At 49.0% G+C, this 17,966-nt stretch overlaps 1 protein-coding gene across 4 annotated transcripts in view; it reads right to left on the bottom strand.

Moving 5' to 3' along the window:
• SIPA1L3 (signal induced proliferation associated 1 like 3) overlaps nt 1-17,966 on the bottom strand; it is a 234,043-nt gene that overhangs the window by 215,622 nt on the left and 455 nt on the right. Inside the window, exon 2 of one of the 4 annotated variants that reach the window (XM_082709071.1) lies at nt 17,707-17,882. The gene's annotated coding sequence lies outside the window, so the exon portion shown is untranslated. Of the gene's footprint in view, nt 1-3,109; nt 3,265-3,499; nt 3,637-3,685; nt 3,969-17,706; nt 17,883-17,966 lie in introns of those variants that run through there. The other 3 variants (XM_082709072.1, XM_082709074.1, XM_082709073.1) reach the window with 3 other exon arrangements.

Here is a 17,966-nt window from a genome sequence, read left to right as displayed (position 1 = left end):
CAGCTTGAGGGTCCCAGTTCCATCCACCTTTGTCTGTAGCCACCCAAGAAATCCCGGTCAAAACTGGCAGGAGAGCCATCCACATGAGACTCAGTAAATCGGAGTTCGTCATTTTAAGGCCTTATGTTTTGTGGGTGCTTGTTCCGTAGTAATAGAGAACTGGAAGAAACCTCTACCTTGTACACCACTGTGTAAGCTTCACAAAGCCCAATATTAAAGGACCACCTAAAAATCAAACATGCCCATCTATCCAAGATCCCCACCAAATCGGTCACATACAGATAACAAAGACCCTTAAAATGAAAACGCACGAACCTCCTCTCTCTTATTTTGTTAACAAGTACTCATTAGGCACGACTGATCTGTATTAAGGGTGATGAAATCTATTAATCACTTTTATAATTAAAAAGCATTTAAAGTAGACAGTTCAAAGCTGTGCTGGACCTGGTGAGAACCGTCCAGAAAATACATCTCCGATCTGGGCCAGAGCTATCATTATGTTAATGCTACTTCATATTCATTCTCAAAGGCTGAGAGCTTAAGTTAACAAGGTGGCAAAGCAGGTTGGATGCCTGCAATCTAATTAAAGAAGTCTATCGATAAAAATAATAATCTGAAAAAAAAAAAAAAAAAGCCACAGAAACAAAGGGAATGAGCATGAGGGATGGCCTGGCTAAATAAATTATGGTACACCCACACCACCATGTGTTATGCAGCCATTAAAAGAGCAAATGTGGAGGCGCCTGGGTGGCTCAGTGGGTTAAAGCTTCTGCCTTGGGCTCAGGTCATGATCCCAGAGTCCTGGGATCAAGCCCCACATCAGGCTCTCTGCTCGGCAGGGAGCCTGCTTCCCCCTCTTTCTCTGCCCGCCTCTCTGCCTACTTGTGATCTCTGTCTGTCAAATAAATAAATAAATAAATAAAATCTTTAAAAAAAAAAAAAAAGCGCAAATGTGAGTGCTACCTATGAACTTAAAGGCATTTCTACGTGGTATTGCCGCGTCAGAAAAGCCAAATGCAGGAAAATGAGGGTAATATTATTCCTTATGGGATAACATTTCTCTCTACAGGATTATGTAACAATGGAGGCAAATGTGGAAAAACCTATACAGTACTTGGTTGTTACTCTGAGCGCAGGACTGTGGGAGGATGCGGACATGAACATGGGGCAGAGAGGAGTCCACAAAACAGGGACAGAAAAAAATTTAAAAGGGGCTTGGATTCCTAATTCTCACTCCCATTTAGCAATTATTCTCTATGTATTAGACATGGTGCTAACTGGATCACCTGATCTCACTTGAACTTCTCATTGAAGGCAGGAATTATCAATTATTCCCATTTTCCATATAAGGAAACAGAGGCCCAGAAAAGGTAAACACTGTGCCCAAAGTGTGGGCAGTGCTGGGACCTGAGCCTTATGTGCAGTGGCCTCTTAGGAGGGGCCTCAGCCCAGCTCCAAAAACACTGCACTTGGAGCTCGAAGGGCATGGTTCGATGCTGCAGGAGCCGCTCCGCTGACACTTCGCACATCCTTAATATAGCGGCAGGCCCAGAGGTGTGATGGTGTATGATGCAGCGGCAAGTCCGTCAGCACCTCAAGTCCCTCAGTGTCTCATGCTGTTGGGAGAAATCCAAGAGGGCCACTAACCTGGATCCATGGAGCCTGGGGAAGCCCTGCCCACGGTATTTTTACAAAACCAGCTGCTGACACCAGGAGCCAGAGGATTGATGGGGTGTCAGCTACGATAGAGACTCACTGAGTTCACCATTTAATTAAAATCTGTTCAGCCCCAGGATGAGAATGATGGCTGGGTAAAGCACAGAAGACCAATAAACAGTGCCTGGCCGGTTAATTCTTATTTCCAAGGCATTCCCCGACCTTCTGCAGGAACACCACGCAGGATGTAGCAATAAGGCAGGCTTCCCATATAGAGGGGGACATGTGTATGTCTGGGTGGTGTCTCCCACAAAGCCTCCCCACCTGAATGAACCTGCATACATCGTCCACACTCACAGGGCAAAGGCCATCTATCCCCTGCCACGTGAATCCAGGCTGCCTGGATGAGCCACGGGCAGGGCTAGGACTGAACAGACTGAAGTGGCTGAGGGGCAGGAAGCCAGAGGCCTGGATGCCTCGGGCAGGCCCCATGAGGATCAAAGGGAGAGTGTGGGTATGCCACCTCCCCACAGCTGCAGGTCGGTGACATTCTAACTCAAACCCCAAGAGTGGACAGCCATCCGTCCTCTGACTTATTGCACCTTATATCATACATTCATTCATAAAATAATTTATCCCACACCTACCACAATTTTATGGAGCCTAGCGGGGGGGGGGGGAGGCAAATGATAAGCAATTATGTCAAGGGCTAATAAATGCTATGAAGAAAAATAAAGCACATTTAAAGGGCTAAGAGTCGTGGAGAAAGTGCTATTTAGTAAGGACAGAGGCCTCACGGAGAGGGTGACATTTGAGCAGAGACCTGAAGGGGATACTAAGGGAAGTGTTCTAGGCAGAGGGAACAGCCAGGGCAAAGGCCCTGAGGGAGGAACAGGAGGAGGAACAGGAGGAGGCCCCAGCTGCTGGAGTACAGCCAGCAGCAGTTGAGAAGTCAGAGATAAGGCCAGAGAATTTGAGGGGAGTGGGGGGGCACAGGGACAGCGGACACTGAGTACCACTGGGTGCCCAGGCTGTGAGCATTTTACATAATAAGAGTCACTGGAAAGGCCTGTGGATACTGCTCCTATTTCGTGCTTCATCAGATGAGTAGATGGAGGCCCAGAGAGGGAAAGGAACCCACCTGAGGCCACACAGCTCTGTACCAGGGATGCCCCACAGCCCCTGACAGGTAAGTCTGCATCCCACAGGTGCTCAGCATTCATGGAATGATTCCTTCCTTGGGGGAGAAATAGCTTCCATTTTCTTCTCACTCCCTCAACACTCCACCCACCTTTCTTCACAGTTAGGAGCAGACAGGTAAACATTTCACGCCAGAGGAGGGGTGGGGGAAAGAAAACAAAAAAAGCACCAGTCTCATTCCTGAAACCGAGAAACACATCGTTACCTTTCTCTGCTCTACAAGTTACCAGCAAACTTAGCAAACGTCACTCACCCCAGAGCCGGCCCCAGCGCACCCCGATCCCAGAGGCGGCAGGGGACCAGGCAGGTGACCGAGGGGAGCTCGCGGGCGCCAGGTCTGCTCCGGGCAAGGCCACCTGCCCGCGCGCCGCCGCCGGCTCCCCCCATCCCCCGCCGCCCCCCCCCCCCCCGCAGGCCGCGGGTGTCTGGAATGCGGAAACGGGAACCTGCCGCGCCGGCTCCCATCAGCGACTCTCCCAGCGGCCGCAAGCACACCGCGGCCGCGGACTTCCCCGCGCCCGCCCGCTCGCCGCGAAGCGAACCGGCGCGCTCCCAAGGAGGGCCTCTTCGCCCACCGCTTCGCCCACAGTCCCTGGGCGGAGGGAGCGGGGAGAGATTGGGAGGGGGAGGACTCTTTACTCACCAGACACGTGGTCTGAGGAGCCTGAATGGGCTGCAGAGAAAGCTCAAAGGTAACAAAGACGGCTCGCCAGCGAGCGCCGACCCAGGAGCGGGCCACCTGTTCCCCGGGGCGAGCCAGGGCTGGATCCGTGCCCACCGCCTCCCCTGGCCCCCAGCTGGCGCTCGCTGGCTCCATTCACAAACTCACCATCCGAAGGTGGGCTCCTTTCCCTGGGCGGACTCCCCGTCCTCTCCCCGCCCGCTGGCTCCCTCGCTCACAGAGGCAACGCAGCTTAATGATTAAGGACCGCCGCTGGGCCCCTCCGGCCAGCTTTGCAAGCACAGCCTCATGGCTTTGCCTAATAATAACAACGGCCAGAAAACGGGAGGGCTCACCCTGCACCAGGCATCCCTGTAAGCACGTGGCGGGAGTTCTCTTACCCAGCCCTCACAGCTACCCTCTTAGTGTGTACTATTATCATTCCTATTTCACAAATGAGAAAATTCAGGAACAGAAGTCATAGGCTGGAGGTCACAATACAAGGAAGTGGTCTAGAGGGGAGGTAACCCAGAAGATCGAGGCTCTGGGTTTCCAGTTTTAACCACTGCACCAGATCTCCTTGCAAGATGAGAGAGGTCCCCCACTGGGCCCTGGCTGCTACATCTGTAAAATGGGGTGAATGGGAGAGTTAGGTCAGTAGAGTGAGCACTTAGCCTAACCCACAAAAAATGCTCAACAGTTATCCGCTGTAGTTATGACATGCTGCCCTCAATCAGATTCAGCCTCAACCTTGAAAACGGGGTGATTGTGGTCATGGTGTTTAAATCCTGGGCAGCTGAGTGGGGAAAAAAGAATAAAGATTCTTACTGCCCTTCTCATTCACACACACAAAAAATACTGATGACCCTTGAACATGGGTTTGAACAGGGCAGGTCCACTTGCATAGCTCTTACAGTACAGCGGTATAAACGTACTTTCTCTTCTTTTTGATTTTCTCAATAGCATTTTCTTTTCTCCAGCTTTATTCCAAAAATAACAGCATATAATACAACATACAAAATATGTGAATGTGATCAGTAAGGCTTCGGGTCAATAACAGGCTATTAGGAGTTAAGTTTGGGGGGTGTCAAAAGTTATATACAGATTTTTGGCCATGAGGGGGCTGGTTCTCCTAACTCCTGAGTCATTCAAGGGTCTACTGTCCAGTGTGTATTAAGTGCTCTCTGTGGTTCTAAGCGCTGTACATACTTTCATGCACTGAATCCACCCGACAACCTAGAGAAGCCAGAATCACTACCAGCTTCAGGTTAGCGCCACAGCCCACGTGTATCTACACTGTGATCAAAAGCACGAGCAACAGGCATCCACAGGAAACAGTCTGCAAAATGGTCACTTTCACAGACTGCTGGAAGGAGAGGGCATGCTTATTAAATGGTAACTTAATTATTCAATTAATAAGTCCCATTTGGGGGCACCTGGGTGGCTCAGTGGGTTAAGCCTCTGCCTCCAGCTAGGGTCATGAACTCAGGGTCCTGGGATTGAGCCCCGCATTGCATCAGGCTCTCTGCTCAGCAGGGAGCCTGCTTCCCCCCCCTCTCCCTGCCTATTTGTGATCTCTCTCTCTCTGTCAAATAAATAAATAAAATCTTAAAAAAAAAAAAAAGTTCCATTTGTTGGGGCACCTGGGAGGCTCAGTCAGTTAAGGATCTGTCTTCAGCTCAGGTTGTGATCCTGGAGTCCCAGGAATTATCCCCAAGCCCTGGCTCAGTGGGAGTCTGCGTGTCCCTCTGCCCCTCCTCCCCCTGCTCATGCTCCCTCTCTCAAAGAAATAAAATCTTTAAAAAAAAAAAAAAGGCCCATTTGTTAATAGCAGAGGTCATACTCGTGAGCACTTATCATGTGCCAGCGACTGGGGTAAGCATTTGACCAGTCTCTTCTCCTTCTCTTCTCTTCTCTTCTCCTTCCATCCAGCTACCTTATGAACCAGTTCTCAGAAGGGGAAACTGAGCCTCTATGAGGAGCCCCTCGAACAGCAACTAGTCAAGGAGAAGGGAGAGCCAAGTGTTTCTGAGCAGAGCAAATGCTCTCAAACACCGGCACACTGCCCCAGACTGCTGCCTCACTCTTCAGCTTGCATTTGCCTGGATTTTCAGATAAAATACTGGATTCCTCAGGTTTGGGTGGCTCAGTCGGTTAAGCATCTGCCTTGGGCTCAGGTCATGATCCAGGGTACTAGCATGGAGTCCCAAGTCAGGCCCCCTGCTCAGTGGGGAGCCTGCTTCCCCCTCTGCCGCACTCCATACACGCGCATGGTCTCTCTCTTGCAAAAGTGGATGAATAAAATCTTTAAAAACTATATACTGGATTTCTCAACAAGACCAGCATCTCCTATGGTACTGAGACTAGGCACCCCTTCTCGAAGGTGGACATGAGTAGAGAACAAAAGCGATGTCCTGGTTCAGGTAACTATAAATGAAAGTGTGTAAGTACAGTGACATGAAAATGTATGAGTATGATACTTCCACTTTGTTTTACTAACTTTTGCAGCAGATCCAGTCATTTGCCTACCAATTCCAAACCCCTCTCCAAGTTCTTTCCTAAATATTACTCTAATTTTATTTCTATCGCCACTCTCCTCCCAAGTCACGTGCTTCACGGAAAGATGGTTCCAGCCTCCAGCCCTGAGAATAAATCCTGATGGGTTCTTGCCTGTGATTTGCCCAGGCCTGGTCACGTGTCACAACGCTGGCCAATGAGATATGAGGGGAATCTGAGAGGCGGGGTGTCTAAGAAAGGTCTCCTCACTTGTTAGAGCTAAATGGTCAGTAACAGATGCCCTCTTTCTGTTGCTAGATATGGTCTTGTCAGGTGTGACTATAGGAGCTGTGGCAGTCACCCTGAGGCAGTCCCCATGAGGATGAGTCTGAGAACATGGGAGACAAACCAAGGATGGCAGAGTGGCACAACATAGAGGACTTGCTTACAGGTATTGTGGAAGTGCTTAATTAGTCAATTCTGGTGCTGCCGATCTATGGGCTTGTTATGTGTGATCATAAATCTGACCAGGCCATTATCTTCTGGGTTTCCTATTCCAGTAGATCAATGGTTCCCAAAATGTAATCTCAGGCCCAGGAGCACTAGTAGCACCTGGGTACTTGACAAAAATCCAGATTCTTGGGTGCTTGAGTAACAGTTAAGCGTCTGCCTTTGGCTCAGGTTGTGATCTCACGGTCCCTGGATCCAGCCCCATGTCAGACTCCTTGCTCAGCAGGGAGTCTGCTTGTCCCTCTCCCTTGTCCCTCCCCTCTCACGTGCTTGCTCTCTCTCTCTTTCTCTCAAATAATTATATATATATATATATATATATATATATATATATATATATATATATTTTTTTTTTTTTTAAGCAGATTCTCAGGGCGCCTGGGTGGCTGGGTGGCTCAGTTGGTTAAGCAACTGCCTTCGGCTCAGGTCATGATCCTGAAGTCGTGGGATCAAGTCCCGCATCCAGCTCCCTGCTCCTCTGGGAGTCTGCTTCTCCCTCTGACCTTCTCCCCTCTCATGTTCTCCCTCTCTCTCAAATAAATAAATAAAATCTTAAAAAAAAAAAAAATGCAGATTCTCAAGCCAGACCTACTGAATCAGAAACTCTGGGTGGGAGTCTGGCAATCTGTATTTCAACAAGCACTCCCAGGGATTCTGATGTCTGCTCAGGTCTGAGGGCGGCAAACCACTGCAGAAACACACAGTGAGTTCAGAGTGAAGCCTCTGGAGTCATACACCCTGGGTCCAAATCTTGTCACTACCATTTTCTAGCTGTGTGACATTGGGCAAGTTATTTAAACTTAATTGTCCCATCTGCAAAAAGGGGACTAATAAGAGTACTTATCTTACAGGCTTGTTGGGAGGCTTGGGATGAGTCACTTCATGGGAAGTGCCTACCACAGTGCCTGGTGGAGAGTCGATGTTACAAAAATTACCTATTTGCTGCTGCTGTGGCTGTTGCTACTACCATTGTTTGCAACCACAGACAGACCAACCAACACAACTTCCTGATTGAGTACCTCCAAGGCTGGACCCAAAATTCCTTTACCTTTATTTTACACCCCAAACCCAGAACACAGCCCAGTGCCCTGGGCTTCTAGAAATGTGAGACTGTCTGGTCAGTGCAGGGGTGTAGCACACAGGAGGGGGTACAGGCCTTTCTCCATCACTCCTCGGACCTCCTCCCATAGCCTGAGCTGCTGCAGTCCGGCAGATACCCCACGGACACCCCAGGCTGGGCGCTCTGCCAGCTACTGTGCCCATTTACTGATCCAGAATGCCCAGAAGTTCTGCCCGGCCCCAGAGGCTCCCCCACCATGTGAGTCATGCCAAACATCTGGCAACAGTCCAGGGGTGCCCTTCCCTCTGGGAACACTCTGTGATTTCAAAACTGGTGGCACCAAGATGCAGAAAGCCAAAGAATGACTAATGCCACCCCCAGGTAAGGTCCTGGCAGGAAGAGACAGCCTCTTGACAGGCTTAACAGCAAGACTGGGTATGGGGCTCTGGACTTCTGTACTCACTGCTGTCGTCACTGACACAGTTGGGCCCGTCACTGACAGAGCAGCGTGGGATGCAGAAAAGGGAAGGAGGTCCTGACCTCTGACTACTAACCCCTACGCCAAGAAAGCACCGGTCGATTTCTCAGGCTCTGGAAAGGAAGCTATTAAGCTGAACCTCATAAAACTGCCAATATTCAAACACTCTGGGCACTGCAAAAAGGTGATTTCATAAGGTTCAACCTAATCCAAGCCAGGAAACTCACTCAATGCAGGGTCAAGAAGTTGGCTGCCAGCAAGAAACTAGGATGGTGGTGGCCTCAGCACAAGGGAGGTAAGTACCTTATTTTTGTTCTTTTAGTTCCAGGCATATGTGGGCACTTTTTGAAATTTAATGAACAAATCAATCAGCCCTGTAATACCTTCCCATCTCAAAGAAAAGACAAACTTGTACTGGATTCTAAGAGATCATCAAGCCTGTCACTTCTCTGCCCTCATTCCCTGCTCCGGCCACATGGGCCTCCTTAGGAGCTCCTCAATCTCACCAGGCCCATATCTCAGGGCCTTTGCACCAGCTGCTCCCTCTGCCTAGACACCCCCACTGCTCACTGCCTCACCTCCTAAAGGCCTGTATTCGTGTCACCTCCCAGGGAGGCCACCTCTGGCCACCCTGTCTAAAACTTCAACACCTTTCCCCCTAATACTTCCTATCCCCTTTCCCTGTTTAATTTCTTCAGTTTAGTGCTTATGACCACCTGACACAGCATGTGCCTTCCTGAGTTCTCATTTACTCTCTGAATCCCGCCCCCATAACCTTGAATGAGAGCCCCAGGAGGGGAGAAGCTTTTCTGTCATGCTCACTGCTGTCTCCCTCATTCCTAGAAAATTGTTCAGCTCCGTGAATACCCACCAAATGCCTATGTTGAAAAATCAGACTATTTGGGGTTCGCCACTCTCGGAGCCCACATGTGCAAGTCTACACCGGCAACAGGGAACATTAAGCTAAGCTAGTGACAGTGCCTCCTCACGTCTTCTCCACACGGGACTCGCCTCAAAGCCTATGAAAGGAGAAGACAGGACAGAATTGAAGAGGATGCTGGGGGCAGAAGGCTGAGGAAGCCGGAGGGCTGCGAGAGGAGTTCTGCCTTCCTGCCCACACACCGAGAGTGTGGTGTACAGAAACCGGGCATTGGGGAAAAGAACAAATCAGGAGATGGAACAAATGCCAGCCTCTGGCAGATCAGACCAGAGCTCCTGTCCCCGTCACCCATGTCTACGGACCTGGCAGGCAAACAATAAGCAGAGATCCCACTCCCACCAAACGAGGGCGTCCTCTTTTCCTGCCATTTCCACATAAGGATTTCTGCCACATGTGGATTAAGCACGAGTCCCCACAAAAACAAATGCAACAGGAGCCTCTGCATATGTGGGGGAGGGTGCATATATGGTAAAGGAGTTCTAACTGCTGGCTGGCTGAGGAGTACCATCAGGTCTGAGGCACTGTCTGTCAGAGCTGCATCTTGTCCCTTCTGCTGTCAAAAGTCAGAACTGAAAGGGGGCACCTTCCCTGCCACGCTAGAGGCAAACCCAAATGCCGGCTTCTGGTTCTCTGTGGGGCCTTAACAAAGACCCATCAAAGGAAGGCTCTGTGCATGTCTGCCCTGAGGGAAGGATTGGGGGAGGATCTGAGGCCTCCTGTTGAAACACGTCTTTGGAAAAAATGTGGGAGGGGCCCCCGCAGTCAGGTGCTGGAAGGAAACAGATCTCAGGAACTGGGAGCTCTGTAAACTGCCTCGGAGGGCCCGGAGCGGCCATTACTCAGAGAAGCCGGGGACACATGTGGCCACTGGGACCTTCACTGGTGTCCTCACTGCTCCTGGACACTGCTTTACCAAAGGGTTTTTCAAAGGCCTTGGGCCAAGTATTGACTCCCATACTGGAAACAGCAACAAGAAAGCCCCAAAACCCTGTTTTTATTATACAAGTGGACTGGGCAGAGGCAAGAAACTCTCCCATACCTACACCTGAGCTCGAAATACACAAATTCCGAGTGAAATTTGTTGTCCTTGATTCTAACTTTTCATGAAGAGATATCTCAAACACAGAAAGGTGAATAAAGTGTATAATAACCCCACGGGCAGTTTCAACAGTTACTTCATCTCTTCATTCTCCCAGACACACTGTCCCTTCGACTTCCAGCCTGTCCATTATATTTTGAAGCAAATACATATTATTTTGAAGCAAATACATATTATTTTGAACCTTACCAGTTCACATGTATTTCAGAATGTGGGTCTTAAAAATAAGGGCTTTTTTCTTAAGCAGAACTACAGCAGCATTATTGTACCTAAAAAAAAAAAAATCAGTATTCTTTCATAATACCAAATACCCAGTTAGTTCTGGTTAATTGAAAGAAAGGGGGAAGTGCAAGTTCCAGAATCATAGAGAAACTTCACGCCCAGAGTGGTATTCAAGCCTCCGGGCCCAAAGGTGCTGAGACCTGACACAAGGCTATCCCAGAACAGGAGGACAGAGACCACAAGTGGAGCGGAGAAGCTGGAATAGTCAGTATGGTCCAGCTTGTCCACCCCATCCATCCACCTGTCTTGCCACAAGAGCCCACAGAGTGAGTGTTTAAGAACCTGGACTGTGGAGCCAGTGGCTTGGGTTTGAGTCCTAGCTGGGACACTCGCAGCTTTAGGACCTGCACTCCTCAGGACCTGTTTCCCTATATAGGCAAGGGGAATAATAACAGTACCTACCCCATGGAGAGTGATGAGGATTAAATGAGAAATTACATGAAAGGCACGAACAGCAGTGTGTGTCACACAATGAGTGCCCGGTGAATGCTGGCTAGTATCATTACTTCAGCCAACAGACACTTTATTGAGCATCTGTGGCATACAAGGCACTGTCTAGCAGTAGGAGAGAAGAGTGGCGAAGAGGTTAAAACCCTCATGAGTCACCACCTGGGACAGGGACGGGCACCAGGCCACCACCTGGGGACACGAGCAAACTGAGCAATCTCCAGTACCTGCCTTGTTTGGGTAGGAGACCCAGATTCATCCTGCCCCTGAGAGGGGGCACCCGGAACCAGGAGAGTCAGAAGTCTAGAACAATGACTCTCACAGATGAAAGAAGAAACCTCTGTGGTGTTCCCTCACCCCATCCCCTCATCCAGCAATATCTCTTTGCTTTTTAAAAAATGTTTTTATTATTGGGCACCTGGGTGGCTCAGTGGATTAAGCCGCTGCCTTCGGCTCAGGTTATGATCTCAGGGTCCTGGGATCGAGTCCCGCATCAGGCTCTCTGCTCAGCAGGGAGCCTGCTTCCTCCTCTCTCTCTCTCTGCCTGCCTCTCTGCCTACTTGTAATCTCTCTCTGTCAAATAAATAAATAAATATTTAAAAAAAATGTTTTTATTATTTATTTGACAGAGAGAGAGACACACACACACAGCGAGAGGGAATACAAGCAGGGGGAGTGGGAGAGGGAGAAGCAGACTTTCCGCTGAGCAGGGAGCCCGATGTGGAGCTCGATCCCAGAACCCTGGGACTATGACCTGAGCTGCAGGCAGACGCTCAACGACTGAGCCAGACTGAGCCATCCACGTGCCCCAGCAATACCTCTTTGGATCAGAGCAAAGGGGAGATTCACGTGCTGGGTAAGTGCCGCTGTTGCTGGGCTCACTGGAAGGGGCCACAAAGCTCTCACAGAGGGCCACAGCCTCAAGGGACAGTCAATAATGGAAAAAGAAAAGAAGCTTCATGCCCAAAGAAGCAGTTTAGAATGAGCTTTCAATAGGCTGGGCCCTTTCCTTGCCTCCATCACTGTCCCTGCCCATCCTCCTCTTTAGTCCCCAAAGTCCCCTCTCTTTCCTAGGAGATAAGACCTGTCTCCACCAAACCTAGAGCCCAAAGTTAGGAATCCAAGTGTCAGTCACTCATCTCTCCACCAGCACCCCAGCACTGATTTGGCGCCAAGGATCGATCCTGACAAACTCTGGGAATTCATTTTGTGTGAGGTTTCCTTCCAGTGGTTTTTATTCCTCAAAACTCAGAACCCATCCCCCTTAAACACTAAGACAGCAGAAACGACAGAGAATTAAAAGAATGGTCTCTGGACCGGAGTTCAAATTCTGCCTCCATAACTTACAAACCCTGAGCAAGTGGCCTCTCATTGCCAGACCGCTGCTTCCTCAGGTGCACAACAGGGATAATCATGGTCCCTGCTGGCACGCACGGCACGCGCGGCACGCACGAAGCACAGTGCCAGACCCATAAGGCACCTAGGACGGAAGACAGCCGGGTCTTCCCGGCTACCTGCCTACAGTGAATATGCTTTTCAGTCCTCACCCATCTTTATTCACCAAGCTACAACAGGGACGGCATCTCTGATCACCATGAACTACCCCCCTGATTTCCGTCTGAGTCTTGGGCCCTATGTCCACACTGTCCAACACATGTTGTTACTGAGCCCTTGAAATGTGGCTGGCACAAACGGAGATGGGCTGACAGTGTAAAACACACACTGTATTTTGAAGACCTCACATGAAAAAAAAAAAACAAGTAAAATATCTCAATAACTCTTATGCTGATTACATGCGAAATGATAATATTTTAGATGAAATAAAATACATTATCAAAATTCATTTCTTGCATTTCATTTCACTCTTGTAAATGTGGCCATTATAAAATGTTAAGTTCTGTATATGGCCCACATTGGTGGTTCACATAGTACTTCTTTTTTTTTTTTTTAAGATTTTATTTATTTATTTGACAGAGATCACAAGTAGGCTGAGAGGCAAGCAGAGAGAGAGAGGAGGAAGCAGGCTCCCTGCCAAGCAGAGAGCCCGATGTGGGGTTCAATCCCAGGACCCTGGGATCATGACCGGAGCTGAAGGCAAAGGCTTTAACCCACTGAGCCACCCTGGTGCCCCTCACGTAGTACTTCTAATGTACAATATTACTGCAGACCCCTGAGAGCCAGTGTCTTATTCAACTTCAGATTGTCAGCGTCTGGCATGGTGCCTGGCACACAAGCTAGGGAGGAAAAAAAATGTTTCCTAGATGGCGGAATGAAAGATGCTCTCCACACTTCTGGTGTTAAAAGCACCCACCACTGTCCCCACGTCTAGTCAGGCCTGCCCTTAATTCAAACAACCCATAAGGCCCAAGCTATATCAAATCAAAATGGACACAGTCACAGTGGCGGGAGCAGGGTGCTGTGGTAGGTGCCTCTGTAGTTGCTGGAATGTATTTTGATACTATGACAGCCCAAAATGCTGGCCTGGTGCTCAGAAACATGCTTTCCCCTACCAGCCCAAGTCCCCTTTCCAAGCTCACCCAAACGGGACGCTCACCTTCACACCTCAAGAACGCTCACCATTGTTTTATTTGAGGACAGGCTCTGCGAAAGGGCCTTCAATTCTGAAACAACCAAACATCCCAACAGAAACGGACCTCATCATGTCTGTCAGTGGAAAAGATGCCATGCCACCACCTCCCCAGACCATTCAAGCCGCCACATGAATGATGTACTAAATATAGTCCACTGCGCTCTGCATGTCAGACAACTTGGAAAGGAAATGCTGCATCCACTCCGTAAACATGCCTCAGCCCTGCAAGGAGGGCCTGGGAAGAGCAGCAGTTTGGTGTGTGGGCAGAGTCTGGAGTCTGAAATCGGCTCCTCATCTGTAAAGTGAGTCCCATACTCTTAGCTACTTCACGGGAGTCTTGTGAGGGTAAGTGTGAAATGCTTAGAAGAGCAACTAGTAGAGAGAAAGCATTAAGAAATGTTACGTGCTATTACCATAATTAGCATTATTTTATAAAAATTCAAGTAGCATGAACTTGAAAAATGGGATTTCGCCTTTCTCCAACCACAATGATCCTGTTTTTGTAGCCAACTCACTCCCACCTCTGGGCCTTTGTATTTGCTGTTCCTGGGGCCTAGAATGTTCTTCCCCCAGCTCTTGGCACAGCCGGTGCCTCTTGCTCATGCAGGCCTGCCCATACCATCCCAGTTAAAGTAACCACCCCTTCCCCACCCCACCAGCCTGCCCTATCAACCACTCTCTAGCCCCTCACCCTGTTAACTCCTCTATGATACTTTGAGCATCAAAAATTACCTTGTTTATTGCACACCTCCTCAGCTAGAATGTAAACCCTAGGACAGTGAGGATCTTCTCTGTCTTGTTCATTGTCCAAATGCTTTCAGTCACTATGTTCTACTGCGTATGTACCAGAATGCTTACTGGACGTATCTTTGCAAAGGTGAAAGAAATCCTAGGAACAACCTAAATGCCCAGCGACAAGGGAATGGTGGTATAAAGCATGGTCTCCTCATACTGAAGAACGTGTGTCTAGCTGTTAAAAAGAATGAGCCAGGGGTGCCTCACTGGCTCAGTCAGTGGAGTATGCAACCCTTGATCTCAGAGTTGTAAGTTTGAGCCCCATGGTGGATATAGAGATTACTTAAAAATAAAGTTTTTGGAAAAAAAAAAAGAAGAAGAAGTCAGATCTGTATGCAATCACTTGAAGGGATATGCCCTATTATTAATTGAAAAAAATCAAGTTATACATATGTGTGGTTTGATTCTTACTCCTCCTTTACAGGGGAGCAGTGAGGAAGAGGGAAGAAAACAATCAATAGATGCCTATATACATCCTTACAAGCACAGAAAAAGGCAAGGGAGAGCATCTACCAAACTTGCCAAGGGCAGAAAGCACATCCATTCTGGTCACTACCATTTTCTCCAATCCTGAACTGCAGATACTTAATAAATATTCCATGCCTGAGTAAATGGTTACCTTTGGGGGAGGGGATTTTAAGAATGGAGGGTGGCACCTACTACTTTGTTTATTCATCTCTGCGTTGTTTGACATGTTACAACAAGTGCGTATATCTTTGCATAACCTTTTTAAAACCAAATTCAACCCATTCTCACACAGGTGCAAATCAAGTCTCTGACCACAGCAGTCCTAAGTAACAGCTGCATTAGTCTCAAAGAAAGCGGGGATGCACGAACTGGTCCAGTAGCCTCTCGTTCTAAAAGCTAAAAACACTGTCTTCTAAAAACATAAATACATTTAACTTAGATCCTTCTAGTTAAACATATGACAAGGTTAAGCTGTTACCATAACCTGTGTCATTTTTCAAACGCAAATTTGAAACCTACCAGTGAAATATGTTGTACAGAAAAAAAAAAAAAGGCGCCAATTACTGCACATTCTAAATTCCATTTTTGATTTACCACCTGACAACTGCAATGTCTGAAAAACAGGCTCACATTTAACTCTTAGACCATTCCACACAGACTGCTAAAAAACCATGTGCTGTTGTCACTAACAATTAAGACCAAGATTTTTTTAAAAGTCACTGCTTCATTTCCTCAGATCAAAAAAAACACTTAGGTAAATTTGGTAGCCATCACAAATGTGACTGGGATCACGGGTTCCCATCATCAAATGAAATCACAATGACAGGTTTCTGCCAACAGACTTAAACCTACACAGGGATATAATAAATTCCCTTCCCAGCCTCTTCCCCGGCATGTGCGCTGCCTCCCAAATGTCCAGGATGGCTGCCTTCCCATACAGGATATTCTAACTCACTGACACACTATAACTTTTGAGAAAGAAATGAACTCACCCACACTGGTAAAAATGGGCCCCCTCAGAAACCAGGACTTTACGCCACACATGTGGCCACTGCAGTCAGGCCAAGTCGATATTGTCTTCTCCGACCCTTAATAATGTTTTACAGGCATTAATCTCTGGTGATCTAAAAGAAACAACTCAACCTTGTCAGAAAAGGCCATCTCCAGTGGCCAAGGTGGACTTTTGGTGCCCACGAGATGGGAGACCATGATGGGCCAATGAAATGGTGTTTCTCTGAAATGGCAGCTCCATCCCTCTTGCTAGTCAGCTGGACCTCGGAAGGCTGGGGGAGAAGTGCAAGTCCCAAGCGTCTGGCTCAGGCAACTGGGTCACAGTTAGCCCATTTGCCCAGATGGTGACTCCTGGGTCTGGGAGGAGAAGTTTAGGTTGAACATGTTGAGTTCATGGTGCCCAAGGGACAGTCACCAGGGGACATCAAGAAAGCAGAGGCTCTACATCTGGAGCTGGAGCTCAGGAGGTTAATACGGATTTGAGACAGGGTCAAGTGCTTGCATCCCTGGGGTAGTACATAAAGCACTGGGGTGAATGTGCTGGCTTGGGGGGAGGAGTGTGGGAGAGGTAAGCAGAGGGCTGCTGACCGCAGGCCAGTACCATCTTTTCTCAGGCTCTTACACAGCACCTGTTTCAAAATTTAATCTTTGGTGAATAAAAATTGGGGTGAGGCATTAACTTCATCCCTGCTCTGTTCTGCATATAAACAGAAGCAGCAAAAGCCTATTAAGAGAAACAAGCTATGTTTATTAAGTGCTTACTACGCACCCTGCCCTGTGCTAAACGCTACACATGAATTATATCCTGGAATCATCAAAACAGCCCTGGCACGAAATCCTGTGACTACCATTTCACAGATGGGACACTGAGGCTGGGAGTGAATGTGTGGGGGAGCTCGGGGCTGTCATGTCACAGCCCACAGTTAGACAGTCTCTGGGCCAGATGGAGAACATTGAAGAAGAACAATTATAATGCATAAGAGCTGCTACTTAGTAGGAGATGGCTCTGGACTAGGAATACCATCTCAGCAAATCCTTACAACCCGCTGAGACTGATGTTGTCATCCCATTTTACAAACAAGGAACCTGAGGCTGCGGAAGAGGAAATCAACTAGATCAGAGGTCCCCCGCCCCCGCCCCCGTGGGCCAGACCTAGACTAGAGCCAGAGCCCCACCCTCAGAGGGTCTCAGGGTCGCAGGAAAAACGCTGAATAAATGGTACCATTTATTGAATGCTCACTATGTGCCAACTGCTGCTCTAAGCACTTTACACACAATATTCTCGCTTCATCCTCAAAACTCCATGAGGCGGCTGCTATTGAAATCCCCATTTTACAGATAGGGAAACCGAGCCGCAGAGAGGTGAAGCCAGTTGCCCAAGGTCACATGGCTGATAAATGGCACAGCTTAAATTTGAATCTGGGTCTCTGCCTCTCAAACCAAAGCCCCTGAAATAATTTCGATTAACAGGAGCTACTCTCCACTGAGTACTAACTACGGACTCGGCCCTTTACATGCATACCCTCAACTAACCCAATGCTGTAGATGTTAACACCTTCACCCAATTTCATTGGAGCCAACAATAGCGCAAACACGTAGTAAGTGCCTTCCATGTGCCAAACGCCTTATTCGCCATATCTCAACATCTCAACAGAATCCCCAGCAAAAGACACTCTTATTCCCGTTTTACCGAAGGGGAAACTGAGGTTCGGTGCGGTTTCCCTAGATCGCAGCTCCCGAGTGGCAGAGGCAGGACACGAACCCACCGCTACCCGACTCCCACTCCATGCTCTTCCATACATTGCTGGTAGCACGTCTCGAAAGTTGAGCCATGCAGGCACAGGTCTGGCCAGGTCCGGAGGGCGCGAGTCCCGGCGCCGCCGCCCCCCACAACCGGTGCCCACACCCGGCCGTCCGCCGGGTCTCCAGCCCGCGCTGACCCTCGGGGTCCGAGTGGACACCGATTCCCCACCACCCTTGCGTGAGGCCGCCCCTGCACCCGAACCCACATACCTGGGCGTCCCGGCTGCCCGCCCCGCGGGCCCCACGACCGCAGCGTCCGGCTCCGCGCCGTCTGCTGGAGACACCGCCAGCTCGGGTGGCCCGAGTGACTTCCAGGCTGCCCACTTCCAAGCCTTCTTCGCGCGAAGCCTTCTGGGAACTGTAGTTTCGCCCCAGGCAGCAGCAAACTGGAGAGAAGGGGAAAAAAAAAAAGCCTAGCGCGCAGGTATTGCCGGGACCAGTAGGCGCAGCCCCGCGCCGCCTTCTGGGAA

The sequence above is a fragment of the Mustela nivalis genome (assembly GCF_964662115.1).
Source record: "Mustela nivalis genome assembly, chromosome: 18".
Classification (NCBI taxonomy): domain Eukaryota; kingdom Metazoa; phylum Chordata; class Mammalia; order Carnivora; family Mustelidae; genus Mustela; species Mustela nivalis.
This window is presented reverse-complemented; position numbering and strand designations above follow the sequence as displayed.